The sequence below is a fragment of the Giraffa tippelskirchi genome, chromosome 4 (genome assembly GCF_054371585.1).
Source record: "Giraffa tippelskirchi isolate mGirTip1 chromosome 4, T2T-mGirTip1v1.2.pri, whole genome shotgun sequence".
Lineage (NCBI taxonomy): Eukaryota > Metazoa > Chordata > Mammalia > Artiodactyla > Giraffidae > Giraffa > Giraffa tippelskirchi.
Genome location: NC_137278.1, coordinates 113209852 through 113225344, shown reverse-complemented (window position 1 = coordinate 113225344; position 15493 = coordinate 113209852). Strand labels below are relative to the sequence as shown.

General features: G+C 36.6%; 1 long non-coding RNA gene across 1 annotated transcript; it reads right to left on the bottom strand.

Annotated features, from left to right (window-relative positions):
• Positions 1-238: 238 nt before the first annotated feature.
• LOC145503740 (uncharacterized) lies at positions 239-14698 on the bottom strand. The gene is made up of 4 exons (XR_014051717.1): positions 14450-14698; positions 13065-13175; positions 3751-5538; positions 239-1774 (listed from the first exon to the last, which is right to left on the bottom strand). It is a non-coding gene; the product is annotated as an uncharacterized LOC145503740 (long non-coding RNA).
• Between the last annotated feature and the right edge of the window lie 795 nt (positions 14699-15493).

Below are 15493 nucleotides of genomic sequence, written 5' to 3'. Positions count from 1 at the left end.
TGACAGAGCAACTTTCTCTTTCTTATTCTAAGACTCAGTTTCCTCATATGTAAAATGGGAACAATACTGGGGAGCTTAAGTGAGAGTGTAGATAAAGCACTTGGTAAAATGCTTAATTCATAATTGGCACTAAACAGATGGTTCTTTCTATTCATTCATTCAACATATTTTTTTAGTTATCAGGTATATGTCTGGCATTCTGTTGGCTACTTGAAATATCACAGGAGCAAGATTCTTGTTGTCATGAATTTATAGTTTAATAAGAAGAGAAAATTAAAATAATCAATTACAAGAAAAGGGCTGTGGGATAATGAAAGCACTTGATCATTCTTGAAAAAAGCTGGGGAAGGAGGTAAGCCAGAGAAGTCTGCTTGAACGAGATGATTTTTAAGCTAGAAATGCAGGGACAGACAGGTTGAGCAACAGAGGAAAAAGCTTATGAAAATGGCTGTAATTTTTTCAGAGATTCAGATAGGCATATGCTTTTCTCACCTTCATCTCTGGCCATTTTCATGTGTTGTAATCTCTGTCTGGAACACACTTGAGCCGCTTTGTACTCTCCCACTGTGTACTCACTGTAACACAGAGATTGTTACTAATGGTCAAGTGAAGATGTGGCCAGGACTTATAAGATTGTATTAGGTCAGTACAAATGTAATTGCAGTTTTGGACCATGAATTTTAAATCATTATAACTAGGCTCAAATACATCTTTATTAATCAAAATAGGGACTATAAAAATCAACACATTTTTGCCAAAAACAAATAAGTCTGTTTATTTTGGTAGCATAGAAATCCATGCTTCATGATTCAACAAACTCTTGGAAAGTACTTTCTGAATCCTACTGGTTGTGGAAGACTTTTCCCTGTGAAAAGTTGTTAAAATGCTTGAAGAAGTGGTAGTCGGTTGGTGAGAGGTCATGCGAATATGGTGAATGAGTGAATATGGGTTGCTAGGAATTTCCTAGCCCAATTCCTTCAACTTTTGGTTGTGCAACTTATCGTAGGTTGTTGTTGTGGAGAAGAATTTGGCCCTTTCTGTTGACCAGTACTGGCTGCAGGCATTGCAGTTTTATATGAATCTCATTGATTTGCTGAGCATACTTCTCAGATGTAATTATTTTGCCAGGATTCAAAAAGCTGTAATGGATCAGACAAGCAGCAGGCCACCAAACAGTGATTGTGGCCTTTTTTGGTGCAAGTTTTGGCTTTCCTGGTGGCTCAGATGATAAAGAATCTGCCTGCAATGCAGGAGACCTGGGTTAGATCCCTGGGTTGGGAAGATTCCCCTGGAGGACTAAATGGCAACCCACTCCAGTATTCTTGCCTGAAGAATCACATGGACAGAAGATCCTGGTGGGCTACCATCCATGGGGTCACAAAGAGTCATACACAACTGAGTGACTAACTTTGGCTTTGGAAAGTGCCTCGGAGCTTCTTCTCAGTCCAACCACTGACCCTGGTCATCACTGGTTGTCATATAAAATCCACTTTTCATCATACATCACAATCTGATAAAGAAATGGTTCACTGTTGTTGTGTAGAGTAAGAGAAGACAACACTTCAAAACAATGATTTATTTTATTTGTGGTCAGCTCATGAGGCACCCACTTATCCAGCTCTTTCATGCCACTGTGCTCTTCATCTCCAAGGCTCTCATCTCCTTTGCAAAACTTCTTGAACCACCACTGCACTGTATGTTCATTAGCAGTTCTTGGGCCAAATGAATTGCTAATGTTGCCGGTTGTCTCCAATGCTTTATGACCTGTTTTGAACTCGAATAAGAAAATCGCTCAAATATGCTTTTTGTCTAACATCATTTCCCTAGTTTAAAATAAATATAAAATAAACAGCAAGAAATAAGTTATTAGAAAAAAAAAACAAGAAATACACATTAAAATAACATAACCACATTCATTTAAGCATGTATTCCAATATCAAATGGCAAAGTTCAGCAATGCAAAAACTGCAATTACTTTTGCAGCAACCTAATATTAGTGCCTTTTAAGCCACTTAAAACTATATGGAATTTATCTACAAAATCACAGGAAGTTGAAATTTTTTTAAATACCTGTGCATGTACCTGTGTGTGTGTGACAGTATTGTTTCCTGGAGGGTTATACTCCCCATTATATTTTATTAGTTACCTTGAAGAAAGGAGAAATGGATCTTCCTGGGCTGCTGAGAAAACAGACTGATAGATGGAATGGTCCAGAAGCTTCAAGTAATAGCATTAAGTTTCAGATAGCCCCATGGTCAATGTGAAAACAGTATCTGCTGTGATGCTAGACTGATAATATGTATCAGGAAGGAAAACTGTGCCCAACAGGATATAAATGTTTAAGTATGCAGAATATATTAGTTCAGTTCAGTCGCTCAGTTGTGTCCAATTTTTTACCCCATGGACTGCCGCATGCCAGGCTTCCCTGTCCATCACCAACTCCTGGAGCTTGCTCAAACTCATAACTTGGACTATATGGACCTTTGTCAGCAAAGTGATGTCTCTGCTTTTAAATCCGCTAAGTTTGTCATAGCTTTTCTTCCAAGGAGCAAGAGTCTTTTAACTTCATGGCTGCAGTCACCATCTGCAGTGATTTTTAGAGCCCAAGAAAATAAACTCTGTCACTGTTTTCATTGTTTCCCCATCTATTTGCCATGAAGTGATGGGACCGGATGCCATGATCTTAGTTTTTTGAATGCTATGACAGTGACAACAGACACATGACTGTACTCTGAGAAAACTCACAGAAGACTTTATGCTAAAGCAAAAGTGAAAGTGTTAGTCACTCAAAGTGTCCGACTCTTTGTGACCCCGTGGACTGTAGCCCAACAGGCTCCTCTGTCCATGGGATTCTCAAAGCAAGAATACTGAAGTGGGTTGTTATTCCCTTCTCCAAGGGATCTTCCTGACCCAAGGATTGAACCTAGGTCTCAGGCGTTGCAGGTAGGTTTTTTACTGTCTGAGCTACCAGAAAAAGCTAAATTATGACCCAGGAAATGCAGGTCAGAGACAGAAGAAGAACTGGAAAAATGATTTGATTTGCCTATTCCACTCCTTGGATGGACATCAAGAAGATAAGACCAGTCAATCTTAAGGGAGATCAACCTTGGATATTCACTGTAAGGACTGATGCTAAAGCTGAAGCTCCAGTATTTTGGTCACCTGATGCGTACAGCCAACTCATTGGAAAAGTCCCTGATGCTGGGAAAGATTGAGGACAGAAGGAGAAGAGGGTGTCAGAGGATAAGATGGTTGGATGGCATCACTGATGCAATGGACATAAACTTGCGCAAACTTGGAGACATGGTGAGGGACAGGGAGGCCTGGCATGCTGTTGTTCATGGAATCCCAACAATTTGGACATGACTGGGTGACTGAACAACAATAACATTGCACTCCAAATAGACCAAAAATTCTTCAACCTAACTTTCAAGGCCCGCCATGGCCTCACCTCTCTTTAGGTTGCCATCCTCATCTCTTACTACATCTCCAAGTGGTTCCCTGGACTTTCAGTTTCTTTATGGCTGGTTCTCATAATTCTCTGCTAATACACAGTATTTTATTTTGCCTGACTTATTATTTTTTTTCTGAGATAATTCCTCCATAGCCTTAAGATCTCTCCTTATACATTGCCTCTTCCAAGAAGCTCTAAGTACAGTAGATGCCTCTGCTTCCACTGTCTTAGCACTCATCACACTCCACCCTCTGCCAGAATAAACTCCATCTTGTGAGGTTAAGGATCAAGCTTACCTTGATATCCATGCTATCCAGCGTGGTACTGTTACATAGTAGATATTTAGTAAGTGTTTTTGGAGACCATATCTGATTTGCCATTTGAGTTAACAGGTGAGTGAATTGATAAGGCAAAAAAAAAAAAAACCCACACACAAAAAGTCAAAAATCAAAATGACAAAAAAACTTCAAGAGCATGGATAAAAAAGAAAAAGAAAGACACTCTTGATGCTTTGCCCATGATGTTTACAAAGAGTTTACCACTCATCTTATTTAAGTTTTACAAAACCTTGTTAAAATGATAGGTTTATCCCTATTTTATAGGCAAGGAATTTAAACCTCAGAAAAATTGTTGTTGTTCAGTTCCTAAGTCATGTCCAACACTTTGCAACCCCATGGACTGCAGCACACCAGGCTCTTCTGTCTTTCCCTATCTCTCAGAGTTTGCTCAAATTCATGTCCATTGAGTGGATGATGCTATCTAACCATCTCATCCTTTGCCTCCTCTTTCTCCTTTTGCCTTCAATCATTCTCAGCATCAAGGTCTTTTCCAATGAGTTAGCTCTTCAGGTGGTCAAAGTATTGGAGCTTCAGCTTCAGCATCAGTCCATCCAATGAATATTCAGGTTGATTTCCTTTAGGATTGACTGGCTTGATCTCCTTGAAGTCCAAGGGATTCTCAAGAGTCTTCTCCAGAACCACAGTTTGAAAGCATAAATTCTTTGGTGCTCAGCTTTCTTTATACTCCAACTCTCACATCCATACATAATTATTGGGGAAACCATAATTTTGACTATATGGACCTTTGCTGGTAAAGTGATGTCTCTGCTTTTTAATATACTGTCTAGGTTTGCCATAGCTTTCCTTCCAAGGAGCAAGTGTCTTTTAATCTCATTGATGAAGTCACTGTCCGAAGTGATTCTGGAACACAAGAAAATAAAATCTGTCACTGCTTCCACCTTTCCCACTTCTATTTGCCATGAAATGATGGGACTGGATGCCATGATCTTAGTTTTTTGAATGTTGATATTCAAGCCAGCTTGTTCACCTTCATCAAAAGGCTCTTTACTTCCTATTCAACTTCTGCCATTAGAGTGGTATCTGAAAAATCAATACCTTGCTAAAGACTAAACTGATACTATTAGAAGAGGTTGTCCGTCAGTCAGTTCTGTTGCTCAGTCGTGTCCGACTCTTCGCGACCCCATGGACTGCAGCATGCCAGGCTTCCCTGTCCATCACCAACTCCTGGAGTTTACTCAAACTCATGTCCATCGAATCAGGGATGCTATCCAACCATCTCATCCTCTGTCATCCCTTCTCCTCCTGCCTTCAATCTTTCCCAGCATCAGGGTCTTTTCCAATGAGTCAGCTCTTCGCATCAGGTGACCAAAGTATTGGAGTTTCAGCTTTAGCATCAGTGGTTCCAATGAATATTCAGGACTGATTTCCTTTAGGATTGACTGGTTGGATCTCCTTGCAGTCCAAGGGACTCTCAAGAGTCTTCTCCAACACCACATTTCAAAAGCATCAATTCTTTGGGACTCAGCTTTCTTTATAGTCCAACTCTCATATTCATACATGACTACTGGAAAAACCATAGCTTTGACTAGATGGGCCTTTGTTGGCAAAGTAACATTTCCACTTTTTAATATGCTGTCTAGGTTGGTCATAGCTTTTCTTCCAAGGAGCAAATGTCTTTTAATTTCATGGCTGCAGTAACCATCTGTAGTGATTTTGGAGCCCAAGAAAATAAAGTCTGTCACTGTTTTCATTGTTTCCCCATCTATTTGCCATGAAGAGCTTGGACTAGAATCAAATCAGAAATGAAATGTTTTGAGTTAGAGTGTAAAATGTAAATACAAAAATATTGTTAAGTGCTGTAGAGCTTTGATTACTAAGTAGACTCACATGTACTGATATTTACAGTGAAATAAATACAGTTACCTTTGATGTGACTATAAACTTTGGTTTTCCACAGTTTTATGGACATGATAAAATAATTGCATTTTTTAAAGTTTGAAAATATGTGGGTAAAAGTATCGCAGTCCACCTAGTACTTGGATCTTGAGTAAATTCCTTACCCAAGCAAACAGTGGGTCATGGACCACATGATCCAAAGCATACAGTGAGTCATATGGTCATGATTTATTTCACTGTGGGAAAGCTGAGAGTTGGAAATTCAGCTTCAGATATCTTAAATCTCCCCTTCATGGGTCACAGCCTTGTCATGGTAAAGGGGTTTGCATAAATCAGTGAAGCTATAAGCTGTCCCGTGCAGGGCCATGTGTAGGCAGAGGACCCAGAGATCAAATTGGCAACATTTGTTGGATCATAGAGAAAGCAACGGAATTCCGGAAAAAAACATCTACTTCTGCTTCATTGACTGCTAAAGCCTTTGACCATCTGGATGACAACAAACTGGAAAATGCTTAAAGAGATGGTAGTACCAGACCACCTTACCTGTCTCCTGAGAAATTTGCATGCCGGTCATGAAGCAACAGTTAGAACTGGACATGGGAACAACAGATTGGTTCAAAATTGGGAAAGGCTGTCTGTACATTGTCACCCTGTTTATTTAACTTTTATACAGATTACATTATGAAAAATGCCAGGATGGATGAATTACCATCTGGAATCAAGATGGCTGGGTGAAATATCAACAACCTCAGATATGCAAATGATACCACTCTAATGGCAGAAAGTGAAGAGGAAGTAACGAGCCCCTTGATGTGGGTGAAAGAGGAGAGTGAAAAAGCTGGCTTAAAATTTAACACTCAAAAAACTAAGATCATGGCATCCAGTCCCATCACTTCATGGCAAATAGTGAAAGTTGCTCAGTCATGTCCATCTCTTTGCGACCCCATTGACTATACAGTCCATGGAATTCTCCAGACCAGAATACTGGAGTAGGTAGCCGTTCCCTTCTCCAGGGGATCTTCCCAACCCAGGGATCAAATCCAAGTCTCCCACATTGCAGGCTGATTCTTTACCAACTGAGCCCCAAGGGAAGCCAAACAAAAGGAGGGAAAGTGGAAGCAGTTACAGATTTTATTTTCTTCGGCTCCAAAATCACTTTGGACAGTGACTGTAGCCATGAAATTAAAAGACACTTGCTCCTTGGAAGGAAAGCTATGACAAACCTAGACAGCATATTAAAAAGCAGAGACATCACTTTGCTGACAAAGATCTGTAAAGTCAAAGCTATGGTTTTCCCAGTAGTCGTGTGGATGTGAAAGCTGGACCATAAAAAACACTGAGCACCAAAGAATTGATGCTTTCAAAATGTGGTGCTGGAGAAGACTCTTGAGAATCACTTGGACTTCAAGGAGATCAAACCAGTCAATCCTAAAGGAAATCAACCCTAAATATTCACTGTATGGACTAATGCTGAAGCTAAAGCTCCAATACTTTGGCCACCTGACCCAAAGACTCTGACGCTGAGAAAGATTGATGGAAGGAGGAGAAGGGGGCGACAGAGGATAAGATGGCTGGATATAATCACCATCTCAATGGACATGAGTTTGAGTGAACTCCAGGCGATACTGAAGGACAGGGAAGCCGGGTGTGCTGCAGTCCATGGGGCCACAAATGGTCTGACATGACTCAGCAACTGAACAACCACAAGAAATCTACATTTGCTGGTAAACAAATATCACCTTTTTTAACCAACAACATTTGCCCAGTTTTTCTCAGAGTAAACATATTTTTAGGAGTGGGGATTTTAAAAAATCCATATCTCTAATATTTTTAATGAACATTAATTAAAATAAATGTAAATGGCACCTCCAAGCTTGAGTGACTAGAATATTGAGAGAATTAAAGTTAAAGTTCTTGATACAAATATTTTGAAGATACAAAGCAATGGGCCAGGCTCTAACATCTGGTAAATAGTAGTACAATAGATGATGAAGAATATCTATACTTCAAACACCTTTAGCTTAGCAAGGTTTGGGTGTTGTTCCTTTATTGTTAGATCCTGTCATCATAAGATTTATGTCTTATCACCCATACATATAGTAATTTATTTGCAAGAAGATCTCTTATGAGATTTTACTTTTATGATTGTCATTTTTATTATTAACCTTGAGCTTTGATGCTTGTTTACTTGAGTATTATGGAAAATTGTACTTAATCTTTGTGGATTCTTTTTAGGAAATTAGAGTTTGAAATCATTCATATTTAACCAGCTGGCAATTACTTAACTGATCTTGTTATAACAGATGCAATTTCTTTACAATAGAATTAAGTCAATATGTATACAAGGCTGTTTAGAATCTTACAGAGTTATAAATGAATGAATTAATATCAATTATGATTAAAAAGTTTCTGAATGTAACAGAAACATCTGTAAAAGAAACAAAAATCAACAAGAATCTTTGATTTTAAACCAAATCCTTAATTTCTATAGACGATTAGCAGAGCCCATCCTGTTGGGACTAATATCAATGTTCTCATCTTTTTTTTGAATGATGTATACTATCCAAGGGCTTTCCAGGTGGTGCCAGCAGTAAAAAACCTGTCTGCCAGTGCAGGAGATGTAATAGATGGGGTTCGATCCCTGGGTCAGGAAGAGCCCCTGGAGGAGGACATAGCAACCCATGCCAGTATTCTTGCCTGGAGAATCCCACGGACAGAGGAACCTGGTGGGCTACAGTCCTAGGGTCTCAAAGAGTTGGACAGGACTGAGGCGACTTAGCATGTACGCAGGCATGCTGTCTGAGCTGGGTCCCAAACCCTTGGATGAGATACACTCGATATTTTTTTCTACGTCAGCTGTCTGGCTGCACAAGTTCTGTGGAAGACTCCAAGACCTTAGAAAATGGTAAAGCTGCTTGGCAAGAATCTATGTTCCCAATAAATCATAAGGAACAGAGTCTACCACTTCCTAGGTTTGATGGAACGTGAGTGAGAAATAAACCTCTATTGTGTTAGGACATTGAGATTTAGGGATAGTCTGTTTTGGTAGGTAGTCTAACCTGAATAATACAGAGGATGTGAGGGAAACCCCAAAGATTCAGTGTGTCTCCAGTGGAATATTACTCATCCATTAAAAAGAATACATTTGAATCAGTTCTATTGAGATGGATGAAACTGGAGCCCATTATACAGAGTGAAGTAAGCCAGAAAGAAAAACACCAATGCAGTATACTAACGCATATATATGGAATTTGAAAGATGGTAACGATAACCCTATATGCGAGACAGAATAAGAGACACAGATGCATAGAACAGTCTTATGGACTCTGAGGGAGAAGGTGAGGGTGGGACGTTCTGAGAGAATAGCATTGAAACATGTATATTATCATATGTGAAACAGAACACCATTCCAGGTTCGATGCCTGAGACAAATGCTCAGGGCTGGGGCAATGGGATGACCCAGAGGGATGGGATGGGGAGAGAGGTGGGAGGGGGGTTCAGGATGGGGAACACATGTAAACCCATGGCTGATTCATGTCAATGTATGGCAAAACCCACTACAATATTGTAAAGTAATTAGCCCCCAACTAAAATAAATAAATTTATTAAAAAAAAAATAAAGTAATCTGGCTTTAGAAATAAAAAAAGATTCAGTGTGTCTCATGTTTTCCTCTCAACATCCTCAACCTTGTTGCATATTAAAGTATCATTAATTATGCACCAATTGGTCTAAATAAAGGTAGCTTTGATCTGGATATTGCTAGGAAATCTATTTGTCGCTTGCTTCCAGCATTGCTGCAATAAGAAATGTGAGTCTAAATTATAATTATATAGTGCTTACCATAGGGCCAAAGTATTCCCCCTTTGTCCCACAAAACATTGAAATGATTTTGTTAATGATTACTGATGTTTTCCTCTCCCATAAGCTCCATATTTTCTGCTAAGACAATTTCCTATCAGTAGAAAAAGCACAATTTGGAATTCTGGGGAGTCTGATTTAAAAAGCTGCATTGGTAGTTAAAATTCATTCCAATTAGAGTTAACCCTCAACTTATTTGAACTTATAAAATGAATATATTTTCTATTACAAAATCACAATTTTATGCTAGCTATCAGACTGTTTAATTTTTAGCAATATAAAGTTTCTTATTCTTTAAATGCACACAAAAAGTTTGGTCCTGATGGCTAACAAAAATAGTACAGATGTTTCTGAAGTGGTGTACACTACTTTGACTTAATTATACACAGAACCCAAATAATAAGTCTCTGTTGTTCTGAAATAGCATTTTTGACTTACTGATTTTATGGGTAAATGAAGTATTTCTCTTAATTAATTCAATATAAGAGGATATGAGCATTTTACATTGTCATTTTACAGATGAGAAAACTGAGATTCAGAGAAGGAAGGAAATTTCCCCAAGGATCCACAGCTGGTAAGGGGGTAGCTGCAATTTGAGATTGACTCTGATGGTCTGAGCTCTTAATGACAGTCCATTAACCAAAATTCTCAGACCTGAGGCCCTGCAGATTGTTGAGAATGTTTCTGTGGATCCCAAAGAGTCTATGAACCTTAGATTGAGAAATACTATAATTAAATATTAAACACATGGTTAAAATTTCTACTCAGCACATATGTCTCATTTGGTAATATCTTGGTCTAATAAAACCAGAAACATAAATTTACATGGAAATTACAACACAGTTGCATCATGACAAAATAGTCTATCAGATGAAAAAAAAACAATCTATCAGATGATCTAAAATGTGGGTATACATACATGCAAATCTATTTTTTCAGTTATTGAAGACTCTAGACTTTGTTGGGTACAAATAGAGAGCTTCAGTTTTCCTAGATCACTGGCTTAACAATACTCTCCAGAGCAGTTTTTAAACCTCGGTATGCAAACCACTATAATGCCAAGACTTTAAAAGAAATAATGGAGCAATAATGTGTTCTTTCCTGAGACAGACAGAGCTGAGAGTGACTGTAGAGAAGACTTCAAAGCTGTTTCCTCCCTCCCTTTTTCCTCTCCCTATCTCTCCTGTCCTGCTTCTCAGAAGAAAGGCACACATATCAAAAATCTCTCTGGACATCCAAGAAAGTGACTTCAAAATATTGGTGTAAGAAAACAAATCAGCATCAATGGGTAATCAAGGAAATACAGACCACCTCAGGACAGATGTCTCTTTCTGTCTTGCAGATATTGCTGTTAACACATTACTACTGACTGGGGGATTTTTGCAGAAACTAATGCCTATGATATTACTACGTCTCAGCTCAACAATGTGTTGCAAGTGAAAAACTGATGTTTAAAATGTATCGGTATTGATAATTGTTGTTTAAACATATCATTTCTTCCAGCTTTTCATATTGTCAAAGAAAGCATCAATTTCTGAGGTAGTTCTAGAAGAGCAAAGCAAATAACATAGTTAAGAAACATTAAATAATGAAAATACTTCTTATTCATGTACTTAAAATAAGCAATTCTTTTCAGCTATTCCTAAGACTCATCCTTGGGAAACATCATTTAGCTAAAAAAAGAAAAAAAAGTTTGAAGAGTTGAAGCACTCTAGCTTAATGAAGCAGATCCTTCTAACATAATTGGAATATTTTTTGAGATTACCAAAATTTTCAAGATACACTGTATAAAACTTATGGGAAAAATCCTTATGCTTTCTTTCAGATTTGGTATGTATTATTCAAAGTAGTTAAAACCTATTTTATCAAGTCAAGTCATATTGTGAGATATTTAATTATTTAATTCTCCTCTTATTTCATCTTATGAAATGACTATATTTTCTACCTTCTATTAATAAAAAGTAAAAGTAAATGTTAGCCAGACTTGTTAGTTTTGGCTATAGAGAAGTTTCTCTGTTTAGATACAGGATTAGTTTGTTTGATTATGATAGCTAGTAAAATTAATAGAGTTCCTTCTGGTTTTACACATTCTTTATTTATTCAAATGACCAAGCATCAGCGTTTGATACATGTATACATAGATTTAACAAGGAAATATTTCTAGGTTAATAAATTACTTATGATCTGAGCTATGTAGTACATTGCATTATTAAAAATAAGTAATTAGAAATAGTATATTGTTTTATTATTTTATTTTATGAATTATAGAATTGTATGAATTAATCTTGTCTTAAAAGGATGCTATCTTACATGTTCTACACTATATTTCTCAGTGGTTTTGAAATACTTTTCAAAATAAGTATTGACATACTTATTTGAGTAGAAAAGTAAAATTAGGCTTTCCATGATAGTGGCTTTTTACTTTGACAGTGAGAACTGACTTAACTAATTGAATTGCTTGGTAATCAAATTTAGCTAAATCTGCAGCTCCAAAGTTTTTTAAAGTCTATCTAAAGCACACGGCAAGATAAAAACCTTTTATCAAAAAAAATTATATTGGTAAGTATGTACTGAAATTGAGAATGCTTTTATTTTCCAAATATTTCTGAGTATACTGAGGAGCAATTTTTAGTTCAGTTGCTAAGAGAACAAACCAGAGTAAGAAGACCTGAATTCACATTCTGAATTTATCGCTTTTTATCCAAGAAATATTAGGTAAATGACTTAACCTCTCTGTACTTCAGTTTTCGTCTTTAAAATAGAATATCAACAGGACCTATCCATAAGGCTATGAAGAGGGGTGAAAGGTTAAGATATAGGTTAAATTGTATGACATTTCTGTGTTAAATCACTTTTGACCTATAATTACAGCAATTTCATATGGTTCCTGATATAGTTAGGAATATAATTAATATTCCTAATATATTTCCCAGAAATGAAGAAAGTAAGTGATTTTGACCATGAGGTAACAAATCCTTTTGGTTAGTGTTTTTCAAATGTTTAGATATTGACAAAATTGAAGGAGGACCTAATTGAGCTATGAGAAAATAGGTTATTAACAACAATTTTTGATAATTATGTTATTTTTACTTATAAAAAGAATTCAAATAATTGAGTGATATTTATATTAAAAAATACTGTCATCCCTGCAAAAATGTTTATAAAAGCCACTTTTAACTATAAAAATTTGAAATAGAATTGATGTGAACTTGTTGCATTCTGTTGCTAAGAAATATAAAAAATATTCTAACACTAAGAAATATGACATAGTCATCTCTGCATACATTAACTAATATTTTGAAATAACTTAATCTCACTGAGACTCATTTCTAAGAAATTATTAGATATTTTAGTAAAATTTTACTTTTAGTTATTGCGTTGTGATGAATTACAGATTATATTGAACCAACTGGTTCCAGAAAAAAATACATGTTAAGTGTACAATTATAGGAAATTTTAAGTAAATCACATTCACTTTATATCCATAATCTAGTTCTCTTACCTCTGAACAGATATGCGTAAATCAACAAGTATGCTGCATAAGAAAACAACTCACCTGGATAGTAAGATACCAATGTTGTTGAAGACACAGTGTTGACTTCTAATTTCTGGTGGTGGCACTTCTTGAGACTTCTCTCATGGACTTGGTAAACACCATTTCTTCACTCTTAAGGCAAAGAAGTGAAAATCCATAGTTTCTTCTTTAGGTCAATAATTCACAACTTAAATACATTTCAGTGCTCCCTGTTTGCTGGGGTTGTGCTTAAGACACTCTAGGGTTGGGATGGAGACCAGGAATGTTCAGCGGTGGCGACCAGCCATCAGAGAGCTTGTAGCCTCTGTTATTTTCAACATTCTTTAAAATGCAGAAAACTGATGCTGCTTTTTTCTCAGCTTTCATGTTTTTGTTGTTGAATTTAAGACTTAAAAACATAGCTACTCAGCACACATACACAGAATGCAGCACACATTTTTTTAAATTGTACAGTGAAATGATTGTTAAAAACCACAGAATACATCCTCAGATCCAGGTGGGCTGAAGATCCCAACTTCGGGTTCTATAAGCAGTATGGTTTCCATCTTTTAGACAGATGCCATATAAATCCAAGACAGTCATGAACTAGAGATTACATTATTCTCCACAGAATAAGTCTATACTACTATTCATAAAATGAATTTTAGTGGAGATGCATTAAAAATATAAAAATAGATATGACCATTTCTAAGTAATCTGCCATTTTATTGAGAAATTTCAAGAAAAATCATGAGGAAAATTAAGATTATCAAAATCAACATTGTAGGTTAAAACTCAGAACAACTTTTAGTACTTTAGTATCAGTTGATTCTTCAAAAACTTTATTAAAGACTAAATGTACCAAAACTACAAGAGAATGAATAAAAATATAGCAATATAATTGTTCTAATTAAATTATATTTTTATAGGGACTCTAGCAATCTAGATGAAAAGAGTATTGCTTCAGTACACAAATATTTTCTAAAAATAATTATCTAATAACATTGCTTTTTTTGGCTTGTTTTTGGTCACTGTTCTCTAATTTATCACTGACTTGATCAAGTTAACATCATTAGGGTCTGGGAATAGTCTTCAAGTATATGAAAACAAATGAGTTTTAGAGCTACATTGAAGTCCTCTGTAACATAGATATTACAGAGACAAGGTAATATTTTCAGCCCTGCAGATATCAGTATGAGTAAAAACACAGAGAATGGTTGGGAATATATAAAGAAACCCAGAGAGTTCCCAAAGGATGCTCACTAATCGCAGTTTTCAACTTATATACCACATTATCCTCTCAGGGTACCATTGCATACAATTGATCCTGGCCCCACACATGGAAAGACAGCAGATTGTAAAGTTGATGTGTGCCTTTTCTTTATAGCTAAATCAATAACTAAATAGAAAAATCATTTAAGGCAAACCATAGCTCAGTTGGTAAAGAATCCACCAGCAATGCAGGAGACCCAGGTTTGATTCCTGGGTCAGGAAGATCCTCTGGAGAAGGGTTAGGCTACCCACTCCAGTATTCTTGGGCTTCCCTTGTGGTTCAGCTGGTAAAGAATCCACCTGCAATGTGGGAGACCTGGGTTTGACCCCTGGGTTGGGAAGATCCCTTGGAGAAGGGAAAGGCTACCCATTCTAGTGTTCTGGCCTGGAGAATTCCGTGGACTGACTATGCGGTCCATGGGGTCACAAAGAGTAGAACACGACTGGGCAACTTTCACTTTCACTTTTCATATACTTGTTAATGTAATAGGATCGCCCAAGAGCACTGTGTATTATTTCCACGTGTTGTTTCTCATTGATAATAACATCTGATTTATTCAGTGATCAATCTTTGGTAAATTCAACATCTAACAAATCTGAGAACCTGATAGTAAATGGATAAAGTTCTGATTGACTGTGATACCTAGTATTGTAAGATTCATGTGTCTTGTCTACTGGCTAGACCATTGAGTCAATGTTAGATATAATGAATGTACACTTTCAACACTTGGGTATCTTACTTCTCTGTCCACATTACATTAGTAAGAGCTTCATCTGAGAATTTGTGTATTAATTTCATAAATATTTTTTAAAACTTCTCATGTGCTCAGCACTTCACTGACAAACTAAATTATTTAATAACTAAATAATAGTAAGAAAGGAAATAGGGAAGCAACCATACTAAAGCCAAGCATAAAACTGATGATTGTAAAAATGACTCTAACTGTTAAAAGGCCTAAATTATGCTTGATATTTTCTGCTTAAAAAAAGCAGGAAAGTGTGTTTATTTTAGTAAAAAATAATAGTGTATTTTCAGGTTAGTAGAATCATAACTTGAAATACATATTATTTAAAAGGTTATTCTTGATACTTAAACAATTTGTTATCTGAAGTTCATTTATTGAAGCAAAGTAATTCATAACAGCAGCAGGTGTATGACATTAGTAACAGGCAGTGTCTCACTGCTTCTTCAGGAACTT